Below are 20,340 nucleotides of genomic sequence, written 5' to 3'. Positions count from 1 at the left end.
AAAAAGGGGTAGGGATGTGGCTCAGTGGTTAAGCATCTCTGGGTTCAATCCCCAGTACCAAAAAACAAACAAAAACCCACCAAACAAACATATCTATCCATTCCCAGAAATAAGTTCTGAAAGATTATATATTGATGTGCTGTCCATAATGTTTATTTAACAAACTATGGTATCTATAATGTTCTGCCGTTTTCTTGCCTACGTGCTGTAATTTTTTTAATCCTAAACCTGCTTTGCTATTATGATGAAGGGGATAAATAAGAATAATCTTATTTCAAAAAACAAATGTTTATCCTAATAGGAAATAATATGAAAGCAATAATATAAAAGAACAACAATAACAACAACAACAAAAATATCAAGCTGAGCAAAAGATATCTGGCATAAAGAAGCACTATGTGTGATTTTATCTATGTAAGTTTCGAAAACAAATACAACTGATACATAGTGATACATATCAGATTTCACAGATGAAGAGAGCGGAAATCACAGAGATCTCAAGGGAGATTTCTGGGGTCATAGAAACCTCCATGTCTTTATTGTTGTGATTATTTGCGGTAGATATGTTTCTCCTAATTCAATGAATTGTACAGAAATGTCCATGTGTTTATTGTGGTGATTATTTGGGTAGGTATATTTGTCTTAATTCATTGAATTATATACTTAAAATGGCTGTTTTTGTCTATATAAATTATGGCTATCACGTGGATATTTAGAGAAAGTTTTTTTTTTTCCTTTGTGTGAAATTTGTGAGGTCTGAGAAAACTATAAAACTCTTAAGAGAAAATATTGGGGTAAATCTTTATGACCTTGTATTTGGCAATAAATTTTTGAACATGATATTAAAAGCATAAGCAGAAAATAGGAAAGCTAAATTTTATCAAATTAAAGTTTTGTGCATCGAAAAACACTATCAAGAAAGCAGAAAGACAATTCATAGAATGGAAGAAAATATTTGCAAATCATATAGTTGATAAGGGTCTATTATTCAGAATATATAAAGAATGTTTAAAACTCAACAACAAAAGGCAAAGAATCTAATTTTAAAAAATTGTCCAAGGACTTAAAAGGACACTTCTTCAAACAGACATTCAAATAGGCACAATGAAAAAGTGCTTTATGTCATTAGTCATTAGGTAAATGCAAATCAAAACCATAATGTGGTACTACTTCACACCCACTAAGATGGCTATAGTTAAAAAAAAATGAAAACAAGTATTGGGGAGGATGTGAAGAAATTGGAACCTTCAAAGATCACTGGTAAGAATGAAAAATCATGCAACTGCCTTGGGAAACACTTTGGAGATTTTTCCAAAAGTTAAACATGGAATCATCATATGATCCAGCAACTCCATTTCTGAATATATAAAGAATTGAAAGCAGGTGTTCAAACCAAAATTTGTACAATATTGTTCAGAGCAGTGCTGTCCATAAAGCCAAAAGATGAAAACAATGCAAGTGTCCATGATGCATTGAATGAATAAACCAAATGTGGTATATCCATACAATGGAATATCACTCTTCCATTAAAAGTAGTGAAGTACTGATATATGCTAAGGGAAGTACTGATTATATGCTACAAGGATGAACTATAGAAGCCAGACACTGAAACTCAGATACTGTATGATTTCTTTTATATGAAATATCCAAACTAGATCAATTCATAGAGATAGAATAAAGACTAATGTTTGCCAGAGTATTGGGGAGGGGGAAATGGTGGGCATGGTGTTTCCTTTAGGGTAATGAAAAAAATGTTCAGATGATAGTGGTGACAGTTTTACAACATTGTGAAGGTATTAAATGCATTGAATTTTGCACTTAAAAATGGCTAAAGTGATGAATTTTATGTTATATGTATTTTATCACAATAAAAATATCAGTGAACCAAAACTCCGGAAACAATCACATATTCTTCACTGTATTTATATTTCCTATCTTGGTTGAGTTCCTTGTACCTTTTTTCTTTGGGATGGATCTGTTCCCTGTGGTGGAGACCTGATTTTTCTTAGCCTGACTTGGGCTTGAATGAGGCTTCCTCATTCAGGCAAGTAGTCTTAGCAAGACCATTTAGCCCCTATCTAAATCCTGTCATCTACAGTATTAATAATAATGTGCTATTTTGGTCTCATTTGACTTCTTCATCTACCACTCTACATTTCCCGTTTTAAGTTGGAAGGGAAGAAGGATACTACTTTTTGAAACTTCCTCCTAAACACTTTCCCCAACTAAAAGCACTCCCACTTAATCCACAGTTCTAAACCATAAATCATGGCCACAGTTAACCTCTGAACTTCCTAAGTTAGGTGCAAACACTCACCTTGATTATTCAAAAATATTTCTAGCCAGAAACAAAAACCACAACAAAGTACATCTATTTTTGAGCAGTGAAACTTTCTGATCTGGCTTCAAGCTAAACTTATAAAATGTGCTTTATATAATCAAATAGGTTGGCCTACTCTAATCATAAAATATTTAAACACAGGGAGACATTTAAAAACAACATTTCAATGTTTTTATCTTTCCTTGTTTTTCTGCACATCTCTATCTTCTCTCATCTGTACATCACTCTTCCTTAAAGAGTGTGACTTCAGGGAGGTAATCCAGGGCTGTTAAGGAAAAAATATTATTTACAAGTGTAAAATGAGTTCTCAATATATCAGTAAGTATGGTATTGCATTTCAAACTTGAAAACTTGCTATTGGAATTCACCAATTTCTTTCTAAACAAACAAAAGGTACCTATATTTTGTAAAACTGGTATCTGAATTGGATGCTTTTAAAATTCTTAGTTTCACACCAAAAGGGATATAGAAAATTTGTGTAACATACAAAGAAGAGGTGAGGAGTTTAAGAAATGGAAAGATGAAATTTGGAGAAAGAAAGTCTGATGGGCAATAAAATAAATACCCTTAAACATTTGAAGAGCTTAGCCCCAGGGTTTAATGGGCCATAGATTTTGTCTCATTATCCAATTTTCTTCTAGAAAAACAATGATTTCTTAACAATGAGAATTACAAAACAGAGAAATAAACTCCCATCAGAAGCAAGAGAGTTTGAAGGAAGATGGTTTGTGTGACAGGGACATTCTTCTTCTGATGGATTGGTGCAAGCTTATTGAAGCCATTGATGATGGATATTGCATGCTTTCCTTCCTGTCCTCTAGACCACTGAGCCACATCCTAAGCCTTATTTTGTATTTTATTTAGANTTGACATGGCATCTTTTCCTGTCTCTACTGCCTGCTTTGCTGAAATACAATGTACAGTCCGTCTTTTTTTTTAGTGGGGAGAGTACTGGGGTTTGAACTCAGGGACACTCAGCCACTGAGCCACGTCTCTAGCCATTTTGTATTTTATTTAGAGACGGGGTCTCACTGAGTTGCTTTGTGCCTCACTTTTGCTGAGGCTGGTTTTGAACTCTTGATCTGATTCTCCTGCCTAAAAAGTGTTAGTGACAAATGGGCCATACACATGGTTACCATTCAGGTTTGTGTTCCACTTTAATACTACAAGCTGTGTCCTCAGACTTGAGTATAAGAAAAGTAGAAATCCTTAAGTTCATATGGTTGAGAAAGACATAATTTGTTCCTATACAAATTACTTTACTCTTTCAAGAGCTATAATAGTTACTAAAATTAGTGATGACCATAGCTTTCCATGTAGCAATTCCTCTTCTAAGTATCTCTCCCACAGAAGAATTCATATGTTTATGCAACAGGGTTCATTAAAGTGTTATCTGTCACTCTAATGAATTAATAACAGCTTTAACAAAATCGAATGGTTAAATTTTCTGTGGAACATTCAGACCATGAAATATTACACAATAATTATAAAAAGAGGTAGAGTTATATATTTAGATATAAAAGATATCTTAGATACATAGCTAAATGAAAAATCAATTTTCACAAATATTAAAAGAACACAGTTTTATTTATGTAAATAGCAACACATCTCTATATTACATACAGAGGTACAGATTTAAGATTGAAAATTTCTTATATTCCAGTCACTGTATTAATAGCTTTATAAAAACAATCTGATTTAAAACTCAAAGTAGATGCAGATGATGCTTATTATTATTATTGTTGTTAGAGAAGAGGAAACTGAGGCACAGAGGTCAATAACATGCCAAATGATCATTATGTAAGTATATGAAAATACACAGAAAAAGTCTAAGAGAAAAATTCAAAAAACTGATAGTAGCTCTATCATGAAATCTCTACCCTTATGACCTCATCTTAACATAATTACCTTTCAAGTATACCACCTACGTACCATTGCTTTGGGGATTAGATTTTCAGCATATAAATTTGGAGGGACACAAATATTCAGGACTTATCTATTATCTATTTATCTATCTTTATTGCACGCACAGACATGTAATATCCACCCAACCTTCTTTTCAAGTAAGAGAAAAATAAAAATGGAAAGAAAAAAGTAAAGAGAGAAAAGGGACTATTGTTTTCTTCTTTTTAAGCCTTATTGGAATAAGTGAGAAGTTTCCCAGTGCCTTGAAGTTTGCCCTTTTATTCACATTCATAATGTTACCCTGAAACTCTGCTAGAATCCTTTTTCCATTTCTTTGTAGCTTTTGCCTCCTTAGGAGATACCAGCTTCATGGAGATAGGAAGTTAAGGATCAGCTAGCAGCACAGGGGTAATGCAAACACCACTTGTGTACCCCTCGGAAGGGGCAGAGTTCAGAGATCAGGGAATAGTTTTATTCATCCCAAGTTTCCAGGCTGCGCCCTGGAGAGTCAGTGAGACTCCACTTAAGTGTACATCATGTACCTGGCAGGGTCCCAGGTGGTTGAGAGATTCTCCTTTATGATTGTCCTTGTGTTCCTATCTGAACACAACCCTGTTGTCCACCATGCTGTGACTATATTCAACACTCCTCACTTGCTTGCTACCTTTGGTTCCAGGTCTGCATCAATGAAAGGATTTTCTCTACTACTAATACTAGCATTTTAAATTTGTTTAATGTGTGCACACAGGTTCAGCAGAGAAAATTGTAACATTTTATACAAAAATGGCACTGCTCTGGAACAAATTGTGGCAAATCTTCCCCAGGACAGTCAGAGGATGCTTTAATAATACTAGCTAAAGTTCTTTCTTTATGCCATCTTTAACTGGAATCCAATGGTAGTACCCATGAACCTTGGGGTGCTGTGACCTCGAGCTGTGTTCTCTACTTGGACACTCTGCTCTGAAGTTAGGGGAAGACATTCTCTCCTCTCTTCTTTCAAGAGTCAACTTGTTAGTATCTTAAGAACTCAACTTTAATTTCTTTTCATTAATTCTTCAAGAAGGCCTATCAGAGGCACATACAGACATTACCTGCCAGTATACAACTTGGGATCTTGTTTCCCAAGTTATACATGCAGATTCGGTTTTTTGCTCTTCTTTGTCTCTAGATACTTATAAAATACTTTCCTGAAGATAAAGTTGGAAAAACAAGACTTGTATGGAATGTGTGTACTCCTTAATCTCTTGAAAAGTTAAAAAAAAATAAGAGATGTGTTTGTTTACTATATATTCAGCCTTAATGAGGATAAAATATGGAAAAATACATTTATATGAATATTCCATTGTAACCAAAACATTTCCCCTTCTTCCTTACTGTGCTTTTGCATATTGAGTATTTTCTAGTGTCATTGTGTATGTCCCACTCCAAAGTTGAAGTTCTGCTTGTAGCTTTGTCCTCTATAAAATTGGGGAAGATAATATTTAACTGTATCAGGGACGTAGACATTCATTCTGGTGTGTTCTTTGCTCAGTGAATACCTGTGAAAGAAATAGAAATCATCTTTCATGAAACTCTGCAGGACACCCATTAAGTTGACCAGAATTAAAAAAAAGAGGAAACTGGTGTTGGTGAGGATATGAAGAAATTAGGATCCTCATGCATTGCTGTTGTCATTATTTGGTTCTCAGTCTTTCTTGAAAGATGGACCTTCTGGTACACAATTCTAGTGGGACCTTTCAGCATTTAGAAGCATTATTTGGAATTTGAAAGATATTATTCCACAGGCTTCTGGCTTCCATTATGACTGATGAGAAGTCTGCTACCAATTTACTTGTTGTTCCTTGTAGGGGTTCTTTTGGTCTTCTGCTTCTATCATTAGTATTATTATCATTTTTTTTGGTATTTAAAGTTTTAGTATGAGGTGTTGTTATAGTCTATAAGTTGAATGTCCCCCAAAGGGCCATGTTTAAGCACTTACTCCCCAGATTGGTGTTTTGGGGAGGTGGTGGATCTTTTAAGAGGTGGGGCCTAGTGAGAGGTTTTTAGGTCTTTGGGGGAATGCTCTTGAAAAGTACTGTAGGACCCTGGTCACCCTATTTCTCTGTTTTGCTCCCTGACCATAAAGTTAGTGATTTTGTTTTACCACATGCTCCTTACCATGAAATGCTGCCTCACGACAGGCCCAAAAGCAATGGAACCAAATCATTATGGACTAGAACCTCTAAAAGTGGGAGCCAAAATAATTGTTTTTCTCATTATATGGTAATTATCTCATCTCAGTTATTTTGTTCTAGTTATGGAAAGCCTAGTGACACAAGAGTCTAGATATTATTATTATTATTATTATTATTAGTAGTAGTAGTAGTAGTAGTAATAGTAGCATTTTAACTGCTTAAAATTTATTTCTTCCTTCCTTCCTTTCTTCCTTTCTTTTTTTGTTTTTCCCCAGTGTGGCTTCTTTTCTTCATGCTCTCTGAAATATTTTACAGTCAGTGTCTTTTATATGTAAACCTCCCATTCATTCTCTGCTTCTGGTACTCATATGATATTTTCTAGATCTTCTTACTCCGTCTTCCAAATCTTTTAATATTTTCCATCTCTTTGTCTTTGTGTACAGCATTTGGAATTGTGTCTCTCCATCTATTTTCCAGTTCAACAATTCTCTTTAAATTCTTTAAATATCTTGTGCAATTTTTTATGTCCTCTCTCTTACGATTTCAGTATTTGAAATTCTATGAAGATCTAAATTTGTTGGTGCTGTATATGACTTCTCTTTACTTTCACTTGAGGTTTTTCTTTTTTTCTTACTTTTATTTATGTTTTCACTTGTATGCTTGGTTGACTTTAATCTGTGGAAAACTTGATGGCCTAAATTGATGACGATTCTTTTTCCAGGGAGGGTTTACATTTAATTCAGCTGGGCGATGGCTATTCTGGGACAAGGCTAGTCTTTTGGATCCGAGTGCTTCAGAACCAAAGGCCAGTTTTCAGCTCAGGGTATTTTGTTTTGCTTTACTTTTAGAGACATCTTTGCAATCTGTCAGCCCAGCAATACCAATTTTCTTTTAACATAGAATTTGAAACAAGAGAGCCACTAAGGGCTCTGTGTCCTTTTATTGCTGGCAATAGACAGTTCTACTTTAAATTGGTTGACTTTATATTTTGCCAAATTTATTTTGTATACTAAGGGGCCTAAGAAATAAACAATAGGAAATAGTAGATCTTTTAACCCTTCACCACAAGCCAAAATCCTTTCAACAACATGAATTATTATTATTATTATTATTATTATTATTTTTTTTTTTGCACCCAAAGAGTAACATTAAGCTAATTTCTCTGTGAACATTCTTTTGATTTAGTCACAGAACTAAGCCTGGTTTCTTTTGTTAAAACAAGAGCCAAACTATATGCTTTGGGCCATGTCCCCATTTGGTTAACAGCACCCCATTTTTTATTTGTGTTTTTCAATCTTTAAAAAAAATGAAAAATTATCCAAAGAATAATGCTATTTATTTGGGAATAACTGACCACTGCATTGGACATATGCATACCATAGAAAACTATGAGCATACTCAAAGAAGTCCAGGAAAAAAAAAGAAGGTGTAAAAGGCAAAAAGGAAAAGTCGGCATGAGGGGTTGGGAGAATTTATGTAAGGTGCTTTAATACAAAATTCATTGACTTAGGAGGTTTCGGCAGGAGTTGACAGCTGCTCTTCAATGGAGGTGTCACTGGGCCAATGGCCTAATAAGAGAATCTTGTCTGAATTGTTTGGTCTTGAAGAATGTTAAAGGTAATCTTTGTTATAGAAGTCTATATATATATATGTGAGGCATGGAGTATATGGGTATGTGTAGAGCAAGAAGAAATTTCTTTGGGGCCTTTAAAAAAGTCCTTGAGAATGTTCTTATCTGAGGCAGGCATGAGTCTTTCCCTTTCATAAACTCCTAGATCTAATTCTATCTGGATCTGACAAGAATGGTTTCATTTTGGTTTTATTAACTTTCACATATTAAAGAATACACGTTAAAGGGTTATAAAATCATGGCTCTTATACAGATAAAAAATGAACACCTGTCAGTGACTGTATTTAACACACACATATGTAAACATTAAAATACACGTATACATAGGCAAATGAGGAATGCTGACATGAGTTTATAAAAAGATGGAAAACAAGTCTAAACAAGGCCAATAATCACTGTGTTCTACTGTACACTATTCATTTTTTTATTTTTATTGACAAAAATCATTTACATGATCAGTTTCGTCTTTTATAACTTAATACAATTTTGAAATAGCAAAAAAAAAAAAAAATAATAATAATTAAAGTTGGAGATAATCTGGATGGGCCCATTAGACAATATTTTTTTTAGTCCATTTACAATTCTTTCACAATTTTCCCCTACATTTACTTCTTTGTGTGTTTAAGTGTCTTTCACTTCCTTAACTGAATATTATCTTAAAAATTTGAGGCATGCTGTATCTCAGAAGCAGCTGGACAGTTAAGGGAAGAGAGAAATAGTTTTCATGTTTGATTTTAGACTGTTAAGAAGAATTTTTAAAGACCTGAAAATAAAGAAAAAAAATTCTGGATGTCCTTTCAGTGGAATGGCAGCACCACCCAGTAGATCATCCTGTGGTCACATCTTATTCTCATATCTTACTTTAGTATGTTCATCCTGATCAGACTTTATAAGGAGTACACCATTGACTCAGTCACTAGAAATGCCAACAGGTGGAAGGTGTCATCTAGAAAGATGATCATAATAGAAATCATTTCTGCCTATTGCAATACAAATAATTCCAGTTCATAGCTATTCAAGTGGATTTTTTTTTCTAGTAGAGAATTTGTCTCTGTAATCATAGTCTCATTCGAGCCAGTTTTGACATCTTACTGGTACTAGCATTAATTCATGAGTTAAATGAAAATCTTCAACACGTTCAATTTATATTTCTATGAGAGTTATGACTCTACCGCTTTGAAAAATATCTTTTAGTGATATTCTGATTAAACATTATGGGGCTATGAAAATGCTCCCAGAGCATTCCCCTAGCCCCTCCCTAAATTCATAAAAACATAGAATACAGAAATCTTAGTTTAAAGGGTCCAGAACCACTTTCAAATCCCTCTTTGAGATTTACCTGGAGAATCTGAAAACCCCTTAGCTATTTTCTGTTATCCTTTTCTCTCTGTTACTATCACTTAGTATCATTCTTGAAAAAACAATGGTCCTGCCCAGGCAGATGCAATTCCTTGCCACCTTTGAGATGCCCTTGCTGGTCTTACACTGCTGCTCAGTGTGTAGTGAGGGGAAGGAAGAGCAGAAGAGGTCCTTCCTCTTGCTGTTGCAGTTCTTCCAAGGTGGTGCTGCTGCGGGCCAGTGTCGGAACCGGCCACAGTGGTGCTTCCAGCAAGGGCTACTCCATTACTCTACAAATCAGACTCCAAAGGAAAACATTTGCCAAAGGGGAATAGGTTCTGGTTCCCTGATACAGCAGACACTGGGGCCTGTTCCTAAGCAGATCTTCTGGAAGTGGGTCAATGTTCTGGGGAGGGGCTATTTGTGTGGATCTAAATTGTAGCAGGTTGGACGTCCAGGACATGACACCATTTATAACCAGGAAGTCTGTTGCTGCTTTTTGTCCTACTCCATCCAAAGATTTATGACTTGTCAACAAGAGTCTTCACATCTTCCCTTATCAAGTCCAGTTGGCATTCCCATGAGAATAAAACCCTCTGGCAAATTTGATGCTCACATCTTACTTTAGTATGTTCATCTTGATCAAGGACGGTAGCCAATAGCAGGGGATTCCTTGTTCCACTTAAATATCCCATTCATCTTCTTTTTCATTGTTTAAAAATATCTTTAAGGAAATAAACCTTAGTATAATAATAATGATTGCCCATTAGCATCATTATTTGTGTTCCCCTTATTTATACTCTTATAACATCACAAGTGAACTTGCTTCCCTATCGGAAGCTTTTTTTTTTTTCCATTCCTACTTCTTTATTGCTCTTATTCTCATTATCAGTGCTTCATTTTCCCACTAATGTCCTCCACTGAAAAGTGACATTTATATTTCCCTCCAAATAACTGCTCTGACCTTCGTCCTCTAGAGACCTTCTTCATGTTCTCTGAAGGTTGACCTTTTTATTTTCTTTTTTTCCCCCAGCACTTCTATAAACCCTCCAATGAACTCTTGAGAGTCCCCGTTTTTAAAATAATTCTCTGCTAATTAATAGACCTCTTTTCTACTCTGTAAGACTTACATATTGTGGAAATCTTTATAAGCTTTTGATCATTTTGCAAGAAGAAGCTATAGATTCTCATTATCTTCAGAAGTATACATTTCTTCTTTACAAAGAGAAGAATGTTTATGGGATATTGAATGGATAGACGCTTTATTTTTCTGTCTTTCACTATACTTATCATTCATTTACTTCTTGGAATATATTCATTGAGTACAAGGCAGTGTGGTCAATACTTGGAATAAAAGGGGGGATGAAACAACCATTAGCAGTTAGGAAGTCCTCGTCTATTGAGTGCTATAGACACATAAACCAAGGCAATATCATGCATTTTATTAATGGAATGTGAAGAAATCCCTCTGAGGACAGGAGATGTGTCTTGTGTTGGACCATTGGAGAGGAGAGAGTTTTGAGACAATAGGAGTTTTCCTGGTAGGACACACAGGGAGGCATACATAGCACATGAGGAAGAGAAAAGCAGCAAGTGAGAATAAGGAAAAGTGAAGAACCTTGGCATTTTGAGAAAGCCACAGTTGGCTGTAAGCTTTGGGGAATAAGGGCAGGTGGGAGCAGAATGTACAGAGAGGCCAGAAAGCAATAATCCTTATATGTGATGTTAATGAATTTCCATTTGTTCTTCAGGGGATGATGAGATATTGGACACTTTAAAGACTGAATGGGCTTGAGGCATGGAAGCAGTTTGGAGGAATGCAATTTCCAGGACACAGGAACTATTTAGTAGTTTAGTTTAGGTGAAAGATTAGTGAACCATAGAAGTAGAGATAAGATGCAAGTTCATAAGAACAGGCATCCAACAAAACCTTGTTAAACATCCAACATAGAGATTAAAAGGGAAACAGTCAGAGCCTGTGGACCCATGATATTTGTGGAGGGAAAGGCAGAAAAGAATCAAGGATTTTTTAAGGTTTTGACTTGGGGCACCTGTGTAAATTTTGGATTATTGATTGAGACATGTAAATGTACGAGGAGGAAAAGGATGGGCAGTGGAACTGTTAACTTAGTTCAGTTAATACCATAATAAAATGTGAGTTTCCTGGTGGTCCTCAACTTGAGAGAGGAGACAGTACTTCAAAGGAAAAATGAAGAACAATAATTTTATTTCAGATGCTAAACCCTGTGTGAGGTGCTTCAGGCTGGTATAGAGGGGACGATATAGAGATTCCAATGATTCAGGAAAGGTATTGCCTTTCTGCATTCTGGTAATTTTCTTTACTAGAGGTTCCACTTGATTGCAAAATTCACACTGCATCCTCTGGTCACATAGAAATAATCCAGGGATTACTCTAGGGTTCTTGGAGAAAAATGTAAAAATTATTATAAATACAAAACCAGAAGTTATGGTATGAGATATTAAGTGGACTGTGTAACCATGTAAGTTGGGTATATCTGTGGCTGACCAAAGTTCTTGAAGGCTTCCAGGCAAGTTTTCTATAAATTCCAGTTTATACTTGACAATTGGTGTTTCACACATAATATATTTTTAAGACATTAAACACATATTTTGACAAATTCATGGTCACTTATGGGCTGTGGAAGACAAAGGAATGCACAGTCTGTGAATAGAACAAGGCAGTGGGTGTTCCTGGAAGAACCCATGGAAAACAAGTAAGATTCTATCCCTCCTTTCAGTAAGTCTGTGGTAGAAACAGACAGTTCAATAAAATCTGAAGGAACTTGGTGATTTTGGTGAAAGAGACAGAGATTCAATTGAGATATATGGAACCCTTAAGGGATGGGATACCAGACTCAGAAACAGTTGGAAAAAGGCAAGGGTAGAGTGGAGACCCTGCTTAGAGTAGGTGACATCGGTCCCAAGTTTTTGGTGGTGGGAAGTGGCTAGCCAGATCAAAAAGGATGCATGGAAGACATTTCAGAGAGAGAAAAGGCTTCGGGATACAGAAGCAAGATCAGCTGCCATGTGAGCGAGCACATGGACCTTTGCACACCACCGTGTGCGGGAGTCTAGAGGCAGAGAGAGGCAGCTGGAACAGGAGCATTGAGGAGTTTGGGGGAGTTGTTTGGGGTGAAGAACTTGAACCACACCCACAGAGGATGGCTGAAGCTATCTAGTGATGCTAAGCAGGGGACCAATGTGCCACCCAGCAGCTATGTGGAAAACTGATGGGAGAAGAGGCTGGAGAAGGGGAACTCAATTAGCACTTGCAGTAGATTAAGTGAGAAATGTCAAAGGCCTGAATCAGATTACAATAACAGGGATGGAGAGGTGGGGCAGATCCAAAATATATATTAGGGTGGTAAAATGGATGGTGAGCTGAGACTTTGAGGCTATTGTTCAAGGTGGTGAATATGAGAGATATGGAATGTGAAGCCCAAGTTCTTGAAGAAGCCCTTTCTACAGTAAAGATCTTGCAGACTGTTTGACCTTGGCTGAGGAGAGCATCTTGATTGTGGGTGATGGAAACCCAAGGGACAAAACCAAAATTACCTTAGGCGACCTTAGTCCCTTTAATCACCATTCACTTTCAACCTCTGTGTCTGACCTGATCTCCTTGTGACTATTAGCAAACCTCTGGAATGTATCTCTAAGTTTGGCCACCAACCCTATAGCCAAGAATGCTATTACATCTGAAACCAAGCAAAAAGATTTCCCCCTTTTGCTGAAACCTTATCTCATGCTGCCACCAATGTATTTGATAAATGTGTTGATTTATGACCTTCTTTATTCTATGGCTGTAAAAGTACAGGTAACCTTTTCCACAGCACAACATATCATTTAGAGTAATTTGAATCCATGTTCCTGAAACATGATCACTCATATTTGGCTTTGAATATTGCCTTATTTCCTTAAAACAGAGTTGTTATTTTACATCAATAGGAAATTTGATGAATTTAGCTATAGGCATGCTAAATTTTAGGTCTCTAAGAATACCAAGAGAGCTGTCCAGGCTAGAAGCAGATTCAGACCCTTGACTACAGGTGAGGGTTGCAATGGGGATGGGGATGGGGATGATGGGGACCATGGTGCCAGGCTCACTGGGCACTTCCTCTGTGTGAAGCACTGTCGTTGTTTAACATTCAATAGCTTAGGTGATTCAAAGCTTAGGTGATTCTGCTTTATTCTTCATAGCTCCTGTCATTGTTGGATATTGATCCATTTGCTGATTTGTTCAATGTCTGTGGAACAATGTAACAGAAATGCCACATGGACAAGAATTTTTAAGGTGGTTTTTATCACTACATAGTATGGAGGATGTACTCAAAAAATGTTGACAAATAAATGACGGAAACTTTGTGATAACTGTAACACATAGGGGTGATTGCTTTTCCCATTTCATGAATTAAAAAAAAAGGAAGTTCAAGGAATTGAACCCAGGTCATATAGCTCACTAGTAGAAGTGTCCAGATTCAAATCAGGGTCTTCATGATCCAGAAGTTAGGATCTTAACCACTCTCCAGACCAATACTAGCACAAGTGTTTATTAAAATCACAAGAAGATATGAATTGGATTCCCCAGGAAGAATGTGTAGAGTAAAAAAGGCAAGAAAGGCAAAGAGGAAATCCTACATAGCCCCAAATGTTGTGGAAGGAAGAAGCTTCAAAAATAAAATAAAATAAAATAAAATGAAGAGCAGTACTAGAGAAATAATACAAGATAGATAAAGGAATGATGTTCCAGAAACTGAAGAAGGACAGCTTGCCCTTCTTTGGTGAGGAAGTACTCACTAGTGTCAAACTCAACTTATGTTTTTTAGGAAGGAAGGCTATGGAAAGGAAAAAGTCTGTTAATTGAGTGTCCTGTGGCTGACAATGGATTGAGGAGTTAGGTATAGTGGTTCACCAGAGCAGTAAGGAAGAGTGGAGACCATGGAATGATGTAACAGAAGCCAGTCTACAGGCAAGGACTGAGTGAAAGAGAGTGGGAGTCCTATTGTGGACAGTAGTGCCCATTAGTTGGCCATGAAAGCAAAGAGAAAAACAGGCCAGTGATCAGTAAGAAAGAGGTGAGGAAGCATTTATTTATTCAGATGGGAGAGGATCCAGCTTTTTGGCTTGTGCTTGAGTGAGAATGAAAATATGCTTGTACCTGGGGTATTTGGGTGGTTATCCACGTGTTTAAAGAGTGAATGAATCAACAGAATCTAATAATGGCTTCAAATCTGCTTTGAAAATTGGAAAATTCTCTGCTCAGCTTGATCTTTGGAGAATTGTGCCTTCAAAATCCCCACCTTATGCCTCATCAGTGGAAGGTTCTTGCTGTGAAGAGCCCCAACACTCCTTACCCTGTCATGAGGAACTATATGTCCTGCCCCACACCACTATTGTTATAGGGAGTTTACAGGGGAAACTGTCTTATCTCTCAAGGAGAGGGAGGGCATCCTGCATTATTTATAGCCCTTCCAATGTCTCTGTGCTTTGAGGGGATCCAAGAGGGTCTGACAGTGTAGGCCCTTGCTGGCCACAAGGTCAGTCCACACCCACTGTGGTGAGGCACCAGCCTGTCCTTCCCCTGCTAACAAAAGAGGGTGGAGATTGTCCATTCCAGGGATGGGTTGCCTGAAGTCAGAAGCAGCTACATTACTGGCACAACCCAATGCAAAATGAAAACAGGTGGACCTTGTTAAACTATAATTATGAACTTCCAGTCAGTGACAGCAGAACATTAAAATCAAGTGCAGGTTCTTCTGAGCATAAAGTCCCATCCCAATGTCCCAGAAGTGAGCTCAGGAAGTCATCTTTTTGCAGGAACAGCTACCAGAGGTCTACTGTTTGAATGGATGCTTTGGTTTTCAGAGCATGAGGTATCTTTGCAAATGTGACCATTCCTGAAATTTTTCTATTAATAAAATTATTTACTCAGACTAACATATACTTACGTGGTTTATCCCCCATCTTTCTGGCAAGTCCTTTCTCCTTTGTGGGATCCTCATCACTGCTTCCAAAGTCCTATCCTTAAACTTCTTTTCTCCTTTCTTGCTACACTACCTAGGGAGAAACTCATTTGCTTTCATTCCTGGGAACCAAGGCAGGAAATTTCCCTAGCTTACAAATTTGATGAGTTCCTGATAATGCGAACCTATAGCTATTATTTAGATTTGATATTATATCTTCCCTTGGGTGTCCATTAAATGTTCAAGGATTTTCCCACAGGTGACTGCAGAGCAACACAAATACTTTTAAAAATGCAGGTCTATAATCTCTTATCCATAATTCAGGGGGAGAAAAAAACAACTAGACAAATATTTTTTAAAATACATTATTTGAACTGATATGAGATGATTTAATAGCATTTATCCCACTTATTGTGAATATTTACATTTTTTATTGAAGAAAACTTAATGAGTTTGAGTGCTTTCCTGGCCCCTGTGGGGGTGTTACACAATACACAGTGTGTGCTCATCTTACCTTCCAAAAACTACAACCAATCCTGAATTTTGGCCCACACAGGTTATGATTCAGAAATTGTAGCCCTGTGTTAATATTCACATTGGGAAACGATTTTCACTAGTCAATGCATAATGTATTACCATTTGATTTGTAGACAAACTCTCTGGGAATGCAATTCAATGGACATATAAGGCAACTCTTTCTTTTATATTCAAATAAAGGCTAAAAACTATGGTTACATTCTTCCCAGGTATTTCCAGTTCTTTGGGAATATTTGGTGACTACATGGGGTTTTAATATTTAAGTCTTAAATCTTCAGCAACCAATTAGTCACATATTTATTAATATTTATTTTGTTGAGTTAATAACCCTATGTATAAATACTATACTTAAGAGGTAACTCTTCACAGAAGAAGAAATATGATCAGTCAACAAATATATGAAAAAAATCCAACCATCTCTAGAAATTAAAGAAATGCAAATTAAAAGTACATTGAGATTTCATCTCACTCCAGTCACAATCATCAATTGTGACTGCACTTATCAAGAATACAAGTAACAATAAATGTTTATGAGGATTTGGGGAAAAAGGTATACTCATACATTATTGGTGGTACTACAAATTAGTGCAACCACTATGGAAAGCAGTGTGGAGATTTCTCAGAACACTTGGAATGGACCCACCATTTGACCCAGTTACTCCCTCTTCAGTATGTACCCAAAGGACTTAAAATCAGCATATGATAGTGACGTGGGCATATCAATGTTTATGACAGCTCAATTCACAATAGCTAAGCTATGGAGTCAACCTAGGTACTCTTCAACAAATGAATGGATAAAGAAAATTTGGGACATACACAATGAAATGTTACTCAGTCATAAAGAAGAATTAAATTATGGCATTTGTTAGTAAAATGAATGGAACTGGTAACTATCATGCTAAGTAATAATCATGATAAGCAAATAAGCCAATCCCCCAGAACAAAAGGCCAAATGTTTTTTTCTGATATGTAGACACTAAATTACATGAGGCAGGGAGAAGGGAAGAATAGAAATATTTTGGATTAGACAAAGGGGAATGAAGGGAAAGGAAAAGGGATGGGAATGGAAAAGACAGTAGAATGAAGAGAACATAGCTTTCCTATGTTCACATATAAATATACTACCAGTGTAACTTCACATCATGTACAACCACAAGAATGAGACGTTAAATTCCATGTATGTGTGTCAAAATATTCTACTGCCATGTATAACTGAAAAGAACCAGTAGAAATTTTTTTTTAAAAGTTGCCTACTTTTAAAAATATGACATTACTGCAATCAATGAACATTTTAACTTCATTGGACCCAAACAAGCAAACTGCAGCCATCAAACAGACTTAATTGAAGGTGGAGTCATTCAAGGAGCAATGAAATTATTTTCTTTTCTCTGTGAAATGTATGTGCCTGATGGGCATTTACAGATTTGTAGTGAATTAATACTGAGCAATTATAAATTGTTCAACCTCCAAAGTAGGTTGATTTGAGATGGATCCCCGTTTACCAGATAAGCAAACTGACAAACAGGAAGAAAGAAGATACCCTGTATTCTACCTTTGAGTTTACTGTTAGCCCAAAGAAAAACTGCTTAGTTCTTTGTCATTATTTTCTTCCTCCTCCTCTTTTCTCCCCCCCTCTCCTCCTCCTTCCTTTTTTCTGTAGTTCAATGCCATTCACTAACTGTTCATTCTTTTTTGATTTAGACTTTCTATAATCCTCATTGGCACTAGGCATTTTTATGTTCTCTTGTGAAGCATACACCTGAGGTCTTCAAGGTAAATGATTATCGTCTTGAAGACAGAACTAAAAACAGTAAGAATTACATAAGGCATAGGATGGGCTTATGAGCCAATCTAAGAAACCCATTAGTTGATCGAGCCATTGAGGTTTAATACATAGAACTCTGAGGAAGATTGAGTGACTGTGATTGTATACATAAAAATGGGTGAGATTTTTTTAAACAGTCCTAAAATTAGGATTTGATACATTTGATAAATTTTGATTCATTTGATACAATTATGTTGTGATACAATTTACTAAGAATGACTGTTGACAAGGCATCAAAGAGATTGATGCTAGTCAGGTTAGAGAAGGATGCCAGTCTCCACTGAACTTCAGTAAAGACTTCACATTAATTTGATGTTCTTTACAGTTTGGTGCCGTGAATTACAGTTGAAATTTCCCTTCAAGGAAACAGAGGCATGGAGACATTTAATAGTATACCTATTCCAGAAATGAAGTCAGAGCACTAAATTAAAACGTAGGGCATCTGAGGATTCCATATCTGATATCACCCATTTAGCCATAGAAAGGATGAATTGAGTCACCAGTGAAAATTCTGGGGGAGGGGGACCCTAAAATAATTTCTTCTGACTATGCTACATCTTATCTTGCCACACTGTGGGTGACAGAGCCTGTCCTCATTATCTTATGCCCAACCATGAGCCCTTGTGTAGGAGAAGTGAGAAAAGTGAAGTCTGGGGTGTGATTTTGATTGTCATGTGGGAAGAGAATGTAAACGACTCCCTCCCCGTGGACCAGGGATCTGAGTGTGCAGGCCTTTAAAGATGGATCCAGGGCACGGCACTCTCTTCTCTGCCTGACAGCCGAGAGCGCACCTCCTACTTCCTTGGCCACGAGCACACATTTTTAATAAGGCATCAGTTGAGCAGCAGAATAGCGGATAGGAGTTTTAATTGCATTCTGCTTCCCATAAACTCCATCCCTTCACTGTGAAAGAAAATATCACCACCTTGAGGGTCCACAAGGTGACCTAGGCAGTCACCAAGATTTGCATAAAAATTCTGGTGAAGATTCAACCCACTTCACCAGCCTATGGTGCAAAATCAGGTCTCCTTTTCGCTGGTGTCCAGATCATCTGGTGTCCAGCCCTTGTCCTAGTGATCCTGACAAAGCTGTCCTTCTGGAGTTCCCTAACTCCCAGAGATTGGGGGGATCTTTAGAAAGGAATCTGGTAATTAATAACTGTGGCAACTGGGGAAAATGAAATGTTTGGCCATTTCCCTTGAGGTAGACCCTTTCTCTGGGCTGCTGCCTCTGCATGGTGCTGCCAAATGAACCCAAGGTTTGAGAATTTCAGAGCAAGTTTAGAAGCTCCAAGGCACTGAAGTGCACCTGGCCTTGTTTCTGAGCACAGGGTGTGGAAGACACTGCTTCCCCACTCAGGCAAGGCTCATTCTTATTCATGGTTGCTTCACGCCAAACTAGGCCCCAACTAACACATAATCCTATCACTTTACACTCACACACAGACATGTTCCCATGGGTACGCCATTTTACCTTTACATGGATTCAGGAAAGCTTATAGAACTTGCTATGCCAGAAACAGCTCTCCCCATCAGCAACTCAGGCACTGATGTTGAACCTAAATCCAACTCCCTTGGGACCACCGTGTCTCATCTGTTGGCTTCATTGGGTCATCGGATATCCTCCACTAACTTAGAAACTGGATGCTTTGATTTCTTTCCTTCTATATGGCTATTTGTTCCTTCATAAGAATCTGTTGACAGAAACATATGCAAAGGAGAGAGATAACGCCCAGCTTTATCCACTGTGCAAAATGTGACTCAGCAACTTCCTATGCCAAGGAGAAAGCCAGCATGTGCTTGTCTCATATCACATTTTTAAACATGACTACCTGCTTTTTCCCCTGAGCACACAAAAAAAGAGTCTGCTATGCTGCTAAAATTAGAAACGATCAGAGATGTTGGATGCCAGTTTTCCAAAAGAAAAAAAAATATAACTGACACAAACAAGCAAATTCAAATAAATAAAAAGATTCTCCATCCCCCTAAACAGTGCTATTTTTAACTATGAAGTCATCTCAGGAGAAACACTATTATTGAGGAAGAATAGATGATTTCTGATAAAAGTAATGTTTTGTGTGTGAAAAAGTAGCCACCAACATAGATATTCTGTTAGGGGTCGAGAGAGAGTCCATGGGATCCAATACAGATTGAACAAACCAGGTCCAAAAAGCAGCTCCAAAAGCCAAACCTTTTTGAGTGCTGACATGATACCACAAGTGAAAAACCCCACAGCATGAAATTTTGTTTCATGCACACAATTATTCACAACATTGTATAAAATTACCTTTGGGCTCTGAGCACAAGGTTCATATGGAACATAAATGGATTTTGTATTTATACTTGTGTCCCATCCAAAGTTATCTCATTATGTATGTGTACATTTCCAAAATCTGAAAAAATCCAGAATCCAAAACACTGCTGGTATCATATATTAAGGGATACACAACCTGCACTATAGCCAGGAAATTTGAGTGTAGGATGAGGAATACTCCACTTGAGTCATACAATGTTCAAAGGATGCTTAACTTGCTGGACAATGAGACGTGGAACATAAGGGTAACCTGTCAAGTCCCAAGTAAACTAGAGCTAAGAGTATTCCACACACAT

The 20,340-nt window shown here is 37.1% G+C and overlaps 2 long non-coding RNA genes across 11 annotated transcripts in view; one reads left to right on the top strand and one right to left on the bottom strand.

Annotated features, from left to right (window-relative positions):
- The window catches only part of LOC125611537, a 98,864-nt gene that overhangs the window by 34,129 nt on the left and 44,395 nt on the right, over positions 1–20,340 (bottom strand). Inside the window, exon 8 of one of the 10 annotated variants that reach the window (XR_007341725.1) lies at positions 4,269–5,784. The exons of 8 other annotated variants lie outside the window; for them this stretch is intronic. This is a non-coding gene — a long non-coding RNA (uncharacterized LOC125611537). Of the gene's footprint in view, positions 1–4,268; positions 5,785–19,026; positions 19,425–20,340 lie in introns of those variants that run through there. One more of the 10 variants, XR_007341723.1, reaches the window with a different exon arrangement.
- LOC125611538 overlaps positions 1–20,340 on the top strand; it is a 67,665-nt gene that overhangs the window by 36,587 nt on the left and 10,738 nt on the right. The window lies entirely within an intron of this gene.

Source organism: Marmota marmota, unplaced genomic scaffold, assembly GCF_001458135.2.
Source record: "Marmota marmota marmota unplaced genomic scaffold, marMar, whole genome shotgun sequence".
In the NCBI taxonomy this organism is placed as follows: Eukaryota; Metazoa; Chordata; class Mammalia; order Rodentia; family Sciuridae; genus Marmota; species Marmota marmota.
Note: the sequence above shows the minus strand (reverse complement) of the source record. Positions and strands in the feature narration are given on the sequence as shown.